This window comes from Rana temporaria, chromosome 2 (assembly GCF_905171775.1).
Source record: "Rana temporaria chromosome 2, aRanTem1.1, whole genome shotgun sequence".
Classification (NCBI taxonomy): Eukaryota; Metazoa; Chordata; class Amphibia; order Anura; family Ranidae; genus Rana; species Rana temporaria.
The window spans coordinates 156,112,018-156,126,521 of NC_053490.1; the positions used below are offsets into that span (position 1 = coordinate 156,112,018).

At 44.7% G+C, this 14,504-nt stretch overlaps 1 long non-coding RNA gene across 1 annotated transcript; it reads right to left on the bottom strand.

Annotated features, from left to right (window-relative positions):
• Window positions 1-9,459: 9,459 nt before the first annotated feature.
• Window positions 9,460-13,292, bottom strand: LOC120929666. Its single transcript, XR_005747414.1, has 2 exons — window positions 12,846-13,292; window positions 9,460-9,516 (listed from the first exon to the last, which is right to left on the bottom strand). It is a non-coding gene; the product is annotated as an uncharacterized LOC120929666 (long non-coding RNA).
• Window positions 13,293-14,504: the final 1,212 nt, after the last annotated feature.

Consider the following 14,504-nt stretch of genomic DNA (forward strand, 5'->3'; position numbering starts at 1 on the left):
AATAAAATGTTAAAAAGCAAATACTTCTGAAGCTGCACCTCAAGCTCTCCACAGCCTGATATTGTGACTGGTGGAGGAAGAGACATGTTTCCTTTTTTCATCATACAGAAATATAAATATTTGTGGAAGCTTTGGTATCACACTCAAGGGTAACGCTCTTGCTAAAAAGATATTTTCAGAGAACTGTGTTTTTTTTCCGTTTTAACTTGTTTGTTTTACAGTATAACTTGAATTTACACATTTTACTTTCCGATGGCACAAAAAAAAAACGATGGCAGCGATTCAGATACATTGTAGTATCTTTGAGCGGGCGTAGCGCATCTCATATGCGCTACGCCGATGTAACATTGAGAGGCAAGTACTATTTTCAGAAAGCACTTGCTCCCAAAGTTACGTTGGTGTAGCGTAAATGGGCCGGCGTAAGCCCGTGTAATTCAAAGTAACAAGGCAGTTGGCGTGTTGTATTGCAATAAAGCGTGACCCCATGTAAATGCATGGCCGATCGAACGGCGCATGCGCGCGCATGCTCAGAATCACGTCGCAAATACTCCCTAAGATACGTCGGCTCAATGCTTTCGACGTGAACGTAACTTACGTCCAGCCCCATTCACGTACGACTTACGCAAACGGCATAAAATACGACACTGTTTTGACGTGCATACCTTAACATGACTTACCCCTGCTTTATGAGGGGTAAACTTACACCGGACATAAGCCTTACGTAAACGGCGTAGCTAAATCCGACGGGTGCAAGTACGTTCGTGAGTCGGCGTATCTAGGTCATTTGCATATTCGACGTGTAAATCTACGGAAGCGCCTCATGCGGCCAGCGTAAATATGCACCCAAGATACGACGGCGTAAGGAGACTCACGTTGGTCTTATCTTGCAAAATTCAGGCGGATCTCAGTTCCTGAATAAGCGCATATATACGACGGTGCACGTTTGGACTTACGACGGCGTATCTGGAGATACGCCGTCGTAAGTCCTTTCTGAATCCGGGCCATAGGGCCAGATTCACGTAGAGCGGCACAAATTTAGTTTGTCGTAACGTATGTCAGTTAAGTTAAGACGGCTCAATTTTGTGACATAAGTGCCGTATCCACAGAGCATTTGCGCCCAAATGTGCGCCCGCGTAACGTAAATACTGAGGCGTAAGGCGGGGTTTTTGCAAGTGGGAAGGAAGTGGGCGTGCTCCATTGAAATGAGCCGTGACCCCATGCAAATGAAGGGCCGGCCGTACTGCGCATGCACGCACGAATCTGCACCTCACTGGGCATGCTCAGAACTCGGCCCGGCGCAATCAGTGAGATAGGAAATAGGCCAAGCAGACTTAGTGAGATACGCCCTGTGTATAAATAGCCCCACACAAATGCCCTTCCTTTGCAAAAGTACATCCCTGTGTTCCCTTTCCTGAAGCAAGGTGCTTTTGCTCTGTTGTCTGTGGCTGTGTGTTGGTTTGTGTAGGAGTGTAGTAGGTAAGAGTTATTGGATAGAGTTAGAGGAGTTTGTATTAGGTGTTTATTTGTTCTGAGTGTTTTTTGTGTCTGTTTTTTCTGTGTGGTTTTTGGAGTCTGTATTAGCTGTCAGTTTTTTTTTTGCTGTGTGATTTGTGTGTTTGTTTGTTCTGTGTATTTTTTTGTTTGGAGAAGAGGAGAAAGCTGAACTTCTCGGTGCGTGAGAAGCAAATCCTCGCTAGGGCCATCACCCGATTTGGGCGATATTTGCATGGCCCTGAGAGCCGGGACACCACCCCGGCCAGGAAGAAGGCGATCCTTCAGCAGATTACTGATGAGATCAATGCGGGGGGGGAGACGAGGACCCCCAGTGGGATAGCTAAGAAGATCAATGATCTCAGAAGATTGGTCCGTGATAAGGTGGCCAAGATTACAGCGCATGCCACGGGCACTGGCGGAGGACCACCTTGTCCCGTCAGGCTGACTGAGGAGGAGTGGGCAGTGGCCCGGTGCTTCCACAGCCAACAAGTGGTGGGCCTGCCTGGCTTTGACTCCGAGGAGGCCGTGAGGACAGGTACATTTTTTTTCTCTCTCTGGTGAGTAGCATGTGTGTGGGGGGGAAGGGAATATGTGCCAAGTGTGTGGATCCTCCAACCTGTGTATGTTTTGTGTCATCCACAGATGGCCAGGAGGTTGCTGGGCCATCAGGCCAGTCTGCACCATCCCCCGGACAACAGGCTGCTGAAGAGCCCCAAGAAGGGCAGGGGTCCTCAGGGGAGGGGAGTGGCCACACCTCACATCATGAGGACATTGAGGGGGAGGAGGATGAGGGGAGTAGGATGAGGGGGGAGGTTGGGGATGATCGGATGGACCTTGCCAGGGAAATCCTTTTGACTTTGGATGTGGCTCCCCCTGTGGCTCCCCCTGTGGCTCCCCCTGTGGCTGCCCCTGTGGCTGGCAGCAGTCAGGCCTTCATCAGGGGTAGCCCCTCCCACTCCTCCCCCAACAGGGCTCCCCCCAAGGGTCTCTCTCTCCCCTCCTCCCAGGCCACAAGCCTCAGCTGCAGGCAGGAAGGCCACCCAGAAGACCAGGGGGTGGCCGAGGTTCTGCCTGCCAATCTGCGGAGGGACCAGGCCTGGCAGACCCAACATCTGGGTCAGGTCACCCGGACTTTGGCCCAGATGGAGGACAGCCTGGGCTCAATTAAGGACTCGGTCAGTGAATTGAGCACAAACTCATTGGCGGTCATAACTTGCATTTGTGACATGCAGACCGCCACAGCAGGCGTGTCCCTGGAGGTGAGTGCCCTGACCCAGGCTGTCCACGCAAATACCCAGGCTGTCCAGGCCAATACGGCTGCCCTCACTGTGGGCCTGAACATAATAGCCGTAGCCTTGGACGGCAGGCCAGCAGGAGGACAGTCACCAGGGGAGGCTCCTCCTTCCCCTGCTCCCCCCCATGAGTCTCCCCTGGTTGGTCGTGGTCGTGGCCGTGGTCGGCCCAGGCGTAGCTCACGCCGCCGCCATTAATATTGGATGTACTTTTTATTTTTTTTGCTAATTTTTATTTTACTGTGATTATGATTTGTTTTATGTGTGTGAATGATGTATGAATGTGGGGGTGACATTCCTGATGAAAAAAGGGTGTCACCCTCAGTTTTGGTGGAGTAGGGATCCCCAGGACCAGGGAGAAGTGATCCCAGGTCCATGTGAATGGTGTATGAATGCACAGTGACATAATCGGAGCCTTGGCGTGGCGTTGCTGCTCCCTAGTACCATGGGGGGTACTTGGGTCTAATCCAATTCGATGTGGATGTGATGTGTCTGTGCTAGGGACCACAGTGGGTGTGCATGCATGCATTCTCATTGTGCCATGATTAATGTGTGTGTTTACTGTGCAAAGATGCATTCTGCGAGGCGTCTCCTGGCTGCTGTTCCCTCAGAAGAGGGGGTACCCTCGGTTACTAAAGTCACTAGTATAGCTATGAGCATGGATGCCCCTGGCATGTTGGCATACAGATTGTTGTCCTGCAAGTGTGTATGCTCAGCTCTTTCCTAACGGTGTTGCTTTATCTTGACATTTACACGGCTGGTGTAAAGTTAGGGCAGCTTTTATAAGGTGTAATTTTCCGCCCTGAAACTAGCAGATGTGCACAGGGCGTAGCCTACGCCGCACAAGCGTACTTTTGTGGATCGCCGTATCTCCTTCATTTGCATATTAGCATAGAAAATCAATGGTGTGTCTAGCGTATTTTGCGCTTCAAGATGCGCCAGTGTAATCGTTTTACGTCAGACGAAAAAATCTGTTTTTCAGGCGTATTTCGTTTTGAGGATACGGCGCAAATATACGCTGCTATCTTCATGTGTTAGCTCAATTACTAGCGGCGGCCAGCCCGCTCTTCTTTTGTCTTCTTCTGTCTTCTTCTGCCTTCTTCTACCTTCTTCTGCCTTCTTCCGATGTTGACACAACGCTTCTTCCCGCTGTAATGGCCGGGTGCGCGGTTCGCACCGATTTATATAGGCCTCTTATGATGTCACAGTCCCATCATGATCCTGTACCTACCCACGTGGTACCTACCCATGTGGGTAGGTACCAGAGCATGATGGGACTGTGACATCATAAGAGGTCCATATAAATCGGTGCGAACCGTGCACCCGGCCATTACAGCGGGAAGAAGCGTTGTGTCAACATCGGAAGAAGGCAGAAGTAGACAGAAGAAGAGCAGGCTGGCCGCCGCTAGTAATTGAGCTAACACACGAAGATAGCGGTAGCCATCCCTGAAGAAGAAGGCACCGGAGAGCGAGCGGGAGAAGAACCGGGGAGCGCCGAGATGACAGCGGAGAAGATGGGAGAAGACCCCCGGAGAGTGGAGAAGACCCCAGGAGAGCGGAGAAGACCCCCGGAGAGCGGAAGAAGAAGGCTCCCCTGGTAAAAGAGCTAAAGAAGAGAGGGGGCCCCCAGGAGCTGACTAATAAATTAATTTAAAAACCCTGTCGTGTGTTTATTTTCTTTTACACTTTGCCTCCAGGTGAATGGGTAGGGGTACAATGTACCCCATATTCATTCACCTAGGGTGGGGGGCCAGTATCTGGGGGCCCCCTTATTAAAGGGGGCTTCCAGATTCCGATAAGCCCCCCGCCCGCAGACCCCGACAACCAACGACCAGAGTTGTCGGGAAAAAGGCCCTGTCCTTATCAACATGGAGACAGGGTGCTCTGGGGTGGGGGGCGCAGTGCGCCCCCCTGCCCCAGAGCACCCAACCCCCCCATGTTGAGGGCATGCGGCCTGGTACGGCTCAGGAGGGGGGGGCGCTCGCTCATCCCCACTCCTTTCCTGACCGGCCGGGCAGCATGCTTTGGATACGGGTCTGGTATGGATTGTGGGGGGACCCCCACGCCGGTTTTTCGGCACAGGGGGGGTCTCCTTACAACCCATACCAGACCTAAGGGCCTGGTATGCCCCTGGGGGGAACCCATGCCGGTTTTTTATTTCAAATTTGGCGTGGGAGTTCCCCCTCAGGATTCATACCAAACGCCGCAGCTAGAATTGGCGGGAATCCAAGTCGGATCCTCGTCGCTTCTATGACGCGCTCACTGGAATGTGCTTTGTCTATTCCAGCGAGTGCGAGATGTCGGCACCCTGTCGCCGAGAATCAGCGCGATGCTGTCATGCTGGAAACACATTCTCGGCAACAGGTACTATATGCAGTCACTGGAAGTCCACAGTGTATGTGGTAGGTCACTGAAAGTAACTATTATACAGTCTCAGAAGGACTCACGGTTAGTTAGTTCATGGCACGTACAGGATCAAATACATCCCTGTGCCACCATGTGCATCTATAGCCTATAACTCTCCAGCGGGAGCTTTTACTGGCTCTGGCCTCCTCTGTCTCAGTACTCAATGTTCACAGTGGATGATGTGCTTGAAGGCTCAGTCATGAAGATGCCTGGATCCCCAGATCTCTTAACACACAAACTACTCATCATATATTTTTATGAATGGCCTTGTAAATCCATAAGCACGCATAATCATTCCTGGACTCTTAAATCGTCCTATTTAAAGTTGAAAAATTACACAGAAAATCTCAATATTGTTGTGGGCCAATCGAATCCCTTACCATCTTGTGGCCTTCAGTCAGCTCTGACTGATCCCTGCATGCCTCTCATTTCTCACTGCTAAATCTTTTACTATAATAATTAGTCTCAGTAACTAATACTATGATCAGGAAGACCAGATAGCATATATGTGGGTAATTGTTCACACTTTGCTTACTAAAACAGTTACATTTGTATGTTGCCATTGCCAAACAGTTTACTTTCTTCTTGCAGAGTGTGCAGCAGACCCCAACAATCTTACTCTCTACTAGATTGACACTATTAAGTGAACAGGAAAGGAGGTTCTTTATACCCATTACCAATTAAATGATGTCTCCTGAATTACTTTCATAAAACAGGTGACCCTTTCACATTTGCTCTGGACAAGTGCAGGTGCTATATCCAGTATAATTGACTTTTGGTCATTTTTATTCTTAATTTAAGTACAAATTAGGTATCACCTTGTTTGTAATCAAACACAAATAGTAATGATTCAATGCAAATGGAAATGTTTATTTTTTTTCTTGTTATAGAACTAGTAATAAAATAAGTCAGTCGGATCTACAGATTCATTATTGCATGCACATTTGCATTTAAAAAAAGTTTTTATGCATCTGTTTATCATTTGTTTATTTATTAATTAATAAGCAATTAATCATTTTTTTTTTTTTTAGTATACACGATGGTGAAATGCATACACCCTTTCCTTTGGGGCTGTAAACATTGAGGAAAATAGGACAGCTCTGTAAAGGCTTTCCATACACCATACACTGCATAATATGTGTTTTAGATGTTGCCATCTTCATTTCACAAATGTACTTTTTCTGCTTCAAAACATTTTAGTGAATTGCAATTTGTGAGATAATGTGTGTATTTTTTATGTCTGAGAAGATTATGTCAAAACATCCTCTGTTTGCCTGTATGTAAAATCACAGTTGCCTTGACTACATTTTTCTTGAATGGCTGCTTCTTTTCTTATAGTGACAAGCTACCTCTCAGTTTCATCTAGGTGCTCTCTAATCATTTATCAGAAGTCACACTGATGACTGCTTACCAGTGGCCCCTACTGGTCAACTGCAGTTTTTGTTTTTTAACACAATATACTTTATGTCTATATTTTCAGTCATTAAAGTGTAATTTCACCTTACAACAACATGACCGCATGTTGTAAAGGAGACACCATGGACTGTATTTAAAAATAAATAGCTTTAAGAATGTCTCAACCTTTGTGCAAGCCTAATGAATAATATCTGTGATGTATGAAATATTTGTGTAATCATTTTTGTGTATTTGGTGTATATAATATTCAGTGCTAAGAGAAAAATAACAATAAAAACATTTGACCATGAGATGGAACATTCACCAATGAGATTATAGTCAGAATAATTACCACTGCTAAATATGACAGCCTCCTCTTGGTTGTCAGGGAGCCGGTATCCTTTGGAGTCCTAACAAGCAGTGTCTCTTCCCCACCTGGCACATTCAGCTGTCAGCTGAGGACTCTAAACTAACAGAAACATGTAACTAAACAAAAATCTGTGGTGGTAACAACAAAGAAAAATGACAAGGATCGGCAAACTTCAAAGAAGTTTGGATGCTGAACCTGAACCCCAGAAAAATCAATAGGTGCCAAATATATTAAATAAAATATGGAATTTTCAGGGATAATAGGCAAGGGGTGTCAAAAAATAGCATTGGAATATCAATCTCCCTTTGCCCGTAGCAACTAGATTACAGGAAGCATTTCCTTTTACCTTTGTTTCATATTTGGGAATCTATCTTAAACTCTCGTTATATTTCCAACACTATCCATCACTATATAAGAAATCAGAAGAGGACCTACAGGGGCGGGTGACTCATGATTTTTCCTTTGGCAAAATCTATTCCATTAAAATGATGTTGCTACCATATCTCTTGTACTATTTCCACTCCCTTCCTATAGCGAATGTCCACTCAGATCTCTCTAAATTTCAGGCTAAGATTATCCATTATGTGTGGGGCAGAATTAGCCATAGACTTTCAAAGCAAATTCTCTTCACTCACAAAACCACTTGAGGGCTAGGCCTCCCCCATTTGACACAATACTATCAGGCTGCTCAGGTTGTCCAGCTGTCAGCAGCTTATGCCTGCTTGGAGAAACCAGAATGGATAGCGATGGAAAGGAGGGCAGTCAACATGTTCCCATCAGACTCCATTAAATGGCAAATTGCAAGATGAAGGGTGCCTATTTTGGCCGTAACTTTAGCCAACTCTTTAGCTTTTTGGAATTAGGTGCGAAATAACCAAAAGCTCCCTTTCATTCTTTTATCCATTATCTTACCTCTTTAACAATCAAACTTTTCCCCTGGATCTGCACCTTTCGCTGGTGACTGAATTAGCCACTTTTTAACCCCTCTGGGCCCTTTCACCTTGGTGCACCCACGGTCAAAATTTAAAATGTCCTCCTCTGAAACATTCAGATATTATCAAATTTTCCATGTTATGCATTCCTTGGACACATTAATTACTAAGGATACCAAAGTCACCCCTTTTGAAAAAATGATGTACCCAGGATGTGGGACACAAAGGGGGTATCTCTGTTATCTGTCATAAATGTGCAACCGTGTGCACGCGCATGCGCGCACATCAGACTCTACTGGCAGGTCCCTGACACAAAGGCTGATTTTCCTTATACTTTTAGATGCTAAACTTACCATAGCTCGCTCTTGTAAGAAACCCTCACTATGTACAGTATCTCACAAAAATAAGTAGACCCCTCACATTTTTGTAAAAATATTATTATATATTTTTATGTGATAACAATGAAGAAATTACACTTCGCTACAATGTAAAGTAGTGAGTGTACAGCTTGTATAACAGTGTAAATTTGCTGTCCCCTCAAAATAACTCAACACGCCAATAATGTCTAAACTGCTGCAACAAAAGTGAGTACACCCCTAAGTGAAAATTTACAAATTGGGCCCAATTAGCCATTTTCCCTCCTCTGTGTGATGTGACTTGTTAATGTTCCTGTAAGGTTCGGTTCTGGTTCCGTTGCCTAGGCTGGACCTTGGACAGGTGGATGCCCCCTGCGCCGGCGGGACAAAATAATGACACAGACACAATATGCTGTATCATAGATTGCAAATTGTCTATATTGTTCACAGTATTTTATACAGATACAGATGTTCCTCTTTCCACAAGTTTCATTCTTACAAGTTTCAGAAAATTGAGGAACAAGTTTCTTGCACACAGAATGTCTGTGCCGGAACTAGCCGTCTAACACATAATCTATTTGTATCTATGACAAAAACCGCAAAGCTTAAATGGTAGGAGAAAAACAAGCACAGTACTCATTGCAATGTCTCCCAAGAGACCCATGCCATACAAAATGGAACCCCAAATCTAAAATGGAGTAACTAATGTTTCATATAATATTCCATTATTTCACATTCCCTACAATCCCTCCTCTGATCCCAAAGAATGTTTACTTTCTTGGGATCACTCACTATACCAAATTTGGTATGAATCTTTTCCTTACTATGACTAATTTTGGGTCTTGGCCTTTTCCTATCTTATGTATCCCATGTATCCCATGTATCCCATGGCAACCTGGGGTGAAGTAGCAAACCCCAAAAGCGGTCACCACAAACAGTATAAGCAACAGTCCACAATATTTCCCTCCTCGTATCATTCTATTGTACACCCCTGACCGTTGTCCCATACAGTTTCTATTCTGATTGGCAGTCAAGTGCTGGTTTTCCCGGACCCTTGCTCTATGGGAGGAGCCATCAGGGTCTCTGGCTTTACGTCCTCCTTGTTCTTGAGCCCTCGCTCCAAGGGGGGAGCCATCGGGGCTTCTGGGGTCTTTATCTTCAAGGTACCTTTTCCACCGTATATGGACCTTGGTAAATGGGGCCTGTCTTTCTCCTTACGGCCAATTGCTTAACCAATACCTCATCTCCAGGTATAAAGGGGTGAGTTGGATCTGTGGAAAGAGGAGAAAAGGTGACAGCAACTCCTTCTTGGGTATGTTGGATAGTACTTACCAGATGTTTCATCCAAGTCTCCTGTTGAGAAAACAAATCATTATCCTTTCCTACACTATTCTCAGCTGGAGGGTGTCCCATGAGTATCTCAAAAGGGGAATACCCTCTAGAATTAGGAGTGACCCTTATCTGGTAAAGTACACCTGGAAGATAATGTTTCTATTCATTCGTTCCACAATTCCAGCACTCTGAGGGTGATAAGGGATGTGCAATTTCCATTGTATCCCCAAAATCTTGGAGAATTCCTGTGTGAGTTTAGAGACAAAAGCTGGTCCCTGATCAGACCAGATATTCACTGGGAGTCCGAATCGACTCACCTAATTATTTATAATAGCTCGTACCGCTATTCCTGCTGTTTCCCCAGTAGTGGGCACTGCTTCTACCCACCCAGAAAATTTATCCACAATTACCAAAAGATATTTTACATTTCCTTTCTGTTTTGGCATATGTGTAAAGTCTATTTGTAAGTCTGTAAGAGGTCCTAATGGAGGGGGCAAATTTCCGTGTCTTCCACATTGCCTTGCCCTGTACATTATTTTGTGCGCATGTAACGCATGAGCTTACAAAGTCTTGTATTATTTTTATGAGTCCTTGTGGACTCTGTATTGTTTTAAGATTCCCTCCTTGTACCAAGCGCCATGTTCCGTTTGCCTTTCTTACGGGGTTAATGGGTGTATTTCAAGGACTGATGACTGGAGTCAATATGCCCTTTTGTAAGAATAATTGTATCTGTGGGTCTATACCATTCAACTTCTCCTCAGACAGGGGATATTGTTTCTGAAAAATGGGGATACATCCCCGTCTGATTGTCGGCCGGTAGGGTGTGCAATTTAGGAAACCCACAGAATCTTTGGACTCTGCCCATATTTTATGCTGACCTACTGGTGGGGGTAGAGCCACAAAGAAAGATCTGATGTCCACCCGTTTCTGCACTGACACATCACAGTCTGGTGAATTAACTGACACCGTGCCATTGGATTCAAAAATTATTTTGATCCGTAATTTGGACAGTAAGTCTCTACCAGCTAGAGAGACTGGGCAAGTAGACAACAGAGCAAAACTGCATTTACATAGAAACTTGCCATCCTGGTTACATATTTCTAAGTCTGATGTTATGTCATGTGGTGTTGGTATCCCATTAATTCCCTGTGTCAACCGGAAAGGAGGTGTCTTCCCCCTCTACAACAAGGTTTAAAGTAGGTAAAGCCTGCCAAATGCCAGAATAAGAGCAAAGAACTAAGGACGGGACTGATATTGTGCCTGTTGGTTCCACTGTGGGTACTGGGCTATCTGTCTATTGTCATTCCAGTTAGGGTTTTGACCTCTATAAGCTCCCCTGTTTCCCTTTTTACCTCTATGACTTTGTCTCCCTTGTGGGCAGTTAAGCCCTCCAGTGGCCAAAGCCACCACAATGGAAACATGCCTGATCATTTTGTGGGCCCTGGCGAGGGTATGGCACAGAGCGTGGAGGGTACTGATCACCATTAGAATACTGATTCTGTTGTTGGTAGGGCACTTGTGCCGCCAACAGGGGTGTTTCCTCCAGCACGGGCTCTCCCGTTAAAGCTGGGAAAAGTCCTCCCTTTGCCTCAAAAAGACCTGTTAAAGTCTATGGGACTCGAACATTTGAAATCTAAAGTGCTAATATTTCCTCCTCATCCCTCCTAAGTTTTTTTCTAAGATTACTCATTTCTCGGGCTTGCTCATCAAGATTTTGTTTATGCTCACTCATTTGTTCACGTTTTAATTTTATTTCCCTCTGCTGTTCCTGCATGTGTCTCGATTCTTCTTCTATCTCCTCTTTCTTATTTCTCATCTGTTCTATCTTTGCTTGAGTACTAACTGAGTCTAAGTCCCTTTGCAACTCCCCAAGCTCTCTTAGTGTATCCGCTCTTCTCTGGGCTTCTCTTATTCTCCTGTCTTCTTCAAATGCCCTCTTATCTGCCTCCTCTTTGGCTCTATCTTCCCATTGCTGTTTTTGCTGGTCAGTTGCAGAGCCATAGGCCATGATTGCAACTTGATGATTTGAAAGAACGGGGTATAATTTTCTTTGAGGAGCTTCCTCTTTAACAAAAACATAGGATGGTGGAGTTGGCGCGGTTGGAACTGGGGGTGGGCGCCTGGTATAAGGTGGAGGAACTTCCCTAATAAGGGCAGTATCTTGGTCCAACTCCGCATATTTCTTTTCATATTTTTCCACTAAAGGCCTCCACTTCTTACAACATTTTTTCATATACTCCTTATCCCAATCCCCTGTTGGATATATATGTTCTTTCCTATTCCACACATCTTCTCTACCTCATACCACTGTTCCCTATTCGTGGGACCCACTGGACTGTATCCTGACATATGCAATTGATGGCTTTGTTTTATTATCAAATCCCAAAAAGGATCACAATATACAATTGGTATTTCATTCTTAACAAACTCTATAGGAGAAGGTTGTTTCAGCTCACCTTCTGAATCTTCCTTCCCAAATGTATTACCCATGTCAGTACTCTGTATTTCAAGTCCTCCTAAAATATTTGGGACACTGGTAAAGAAAAGGGACAGACAACTAAAGTTTGTCCTGTCCTTTGTACAATCTCCTTCACTTCGTCCGGGGACAGGCCTTCTCGAAGACCTTCCTGCAGGGTGAACGGTATTTGATTGTGTATATCCACTCGGTGCACTCTAGTGCAGGGGGACTGTTTTTGGGGATTAAACGGGTAAAATCTCCTGTTGCCTAGTTGGGTTGGACTTCTATGTCCTCCCGGCCATACAGAGATTAGGGATAACTTTGACCCGTTTAATGAGAAAGTTAAACCTGTTTTGCACTGAATACAGGAGGTCTTTGACACAGAGTATGACATGCAATCACTGTTACAAAAATAACAACAATCAATCTTATATTATACAATACATTGTTTTCTATATCATTCAAAAGGTTGCAACAGATTAAATCACATCAAATTCAGACAATACAAAACAAGAAATGAGCTCTTTTGTACTTGGGGCTCCACTCTATGTCCGTCCTTCTTCAGGGAGCAATCTGCTGCTACCCTGAAATATTCTTACAATAGTTTATAGTCAGACTCAACACTCGTCGGACTCAGTAGTTTATAGTCAGACTCAACACTCGTCGGACTCTCCCTATCCTTTATAACCGCAACCTCTGCAATGCGCACAACAGAACTTCAAAACTAAAATTTATCCGAGGTACTATTGAGCCAGGCAAAGAACACAAAAATACCCAAATATTAAAATTCGAGAATAAATGCAGACTTACCTGGTCAATCAATACCCCACTTCTGGTACCAGTCTGTAAGGTTCGGTTCTGGTTCCGTTGCCTAGGCTGGACCTTGGACAGGTGGATGCCCCCTGTGCCGGCGGGACAAAATAATGACACAGACACAATATGCTGTATCATAGATTGCAAATTGTCTATATTGTTCACAGTATTTTATACAGATACAGATGTTCCTCTTTCCACAAGTTTCATTCTTACAAGTTTCAGAAAATTGAGGAACAAGTTTCTTGCACACAGAATGTCTGTGCCGGAACTAGCCGTCTAACACATAATCTATTTGTATCTATGACAAAAACCGCAAAGCTTAAATGGTAGGAGAAAAACAAGCACAGTACTCATTGCAATGTCTCCCAAGAGACCCATGCCATACAAAATGGAACCCCAAATCTAAAATGGAGTAACTAATGTTTCATATAATATTCCATTATTTCACATTCCCTACAGTTCCAAGATCGGAATTGTGAATGGGGAGCAGGTGTGTAAAATATGGTGTTATCGCTCTCACTCTCTCATACTGGTCACTGGAAGTTCAAAATGACACCTCATTGCAAAGAACTCTCTGAGGATCTGAAAAAAAGTATTGTTGCTCTACATAAACATGGCCTAGGCTATAAGAAGAGATGAGCCCTATGTTTGAGTCAAATGTTCAACTCGAACATCGGGTGTTCGCCTGTTCACTGAATAGCGAACAATTTGGGTTCACGGCAAATTCGAAAGCCATGGAACACCCATTAAAAGTCTATGGGAGAAATCAAAAGTGCTAATTTTAAAGGTTAATATTAAAATTATTGTCATAAAAAGTGTTTGGGGACCTGGGTCCTGCCCCAGGGGACATGTATCAATGTACATTTTTAAAAAAAAAACGTCAGTTTTTTGGGAGCAGTGATTTTAATAATGCTTAAAGTGAAACAATAAAAGTGAAATATTCCTTTAAATTTCGTACCTGAGGTGTGTCTATAGTATGCCTGTAAAGTGGCACATTGTTCCCATGTTTAGAACAGTGTCTGCGCAAAATGACATTTCTAAAGGAAAAAAGTCATGTAAAACAACTCGCAGCTATAATGAATTATCAGGTCCCGGCAATACAGATAAAAGTCATTGAAACAAAAATTAAAAAAAAAAAATGCGTGGGGGTCCCCCCAAATTCCATACCAGGCCCTTTAGGTCTAGTTTGGATATTAAGGGGAACCCTGCTCCATATAAGAAAAATGGCGTGGGGTTCCCCCCAAAAATCCATACCAGACCCTTATCTGAGCATGCAACCTGGCAGGCCACAGGAAAAGAGGGGGGACAAGAGAGCGCCCCCTCTCCTGAACTGTACTAGGCCAGATGCCCTCAACAACTTTGGGGGGTCCCCATGCACCTTGTCCCCATGTTAATGGGAAAAAGAGCCCCATTCCCAAAACCCTTGCCCGGTGGTTGTGAGGGTCTGCGGCGGGGGGGCTTATCGAAATCTGGAATCCCCTTTAACAAAGGGGACCCCCAGATCCCAACCCTCCTATGTGAATTGGTAACGGTACCCCTACATTTCACAAAAAAGTGTCAAAAATTGTAAAAAACACAAGACACAGCTTGGGACAAGTCCTTTATTAAAAAAGAAAAAAGAATTCCAGCGATGTAATCCATTCTCGACCCGGG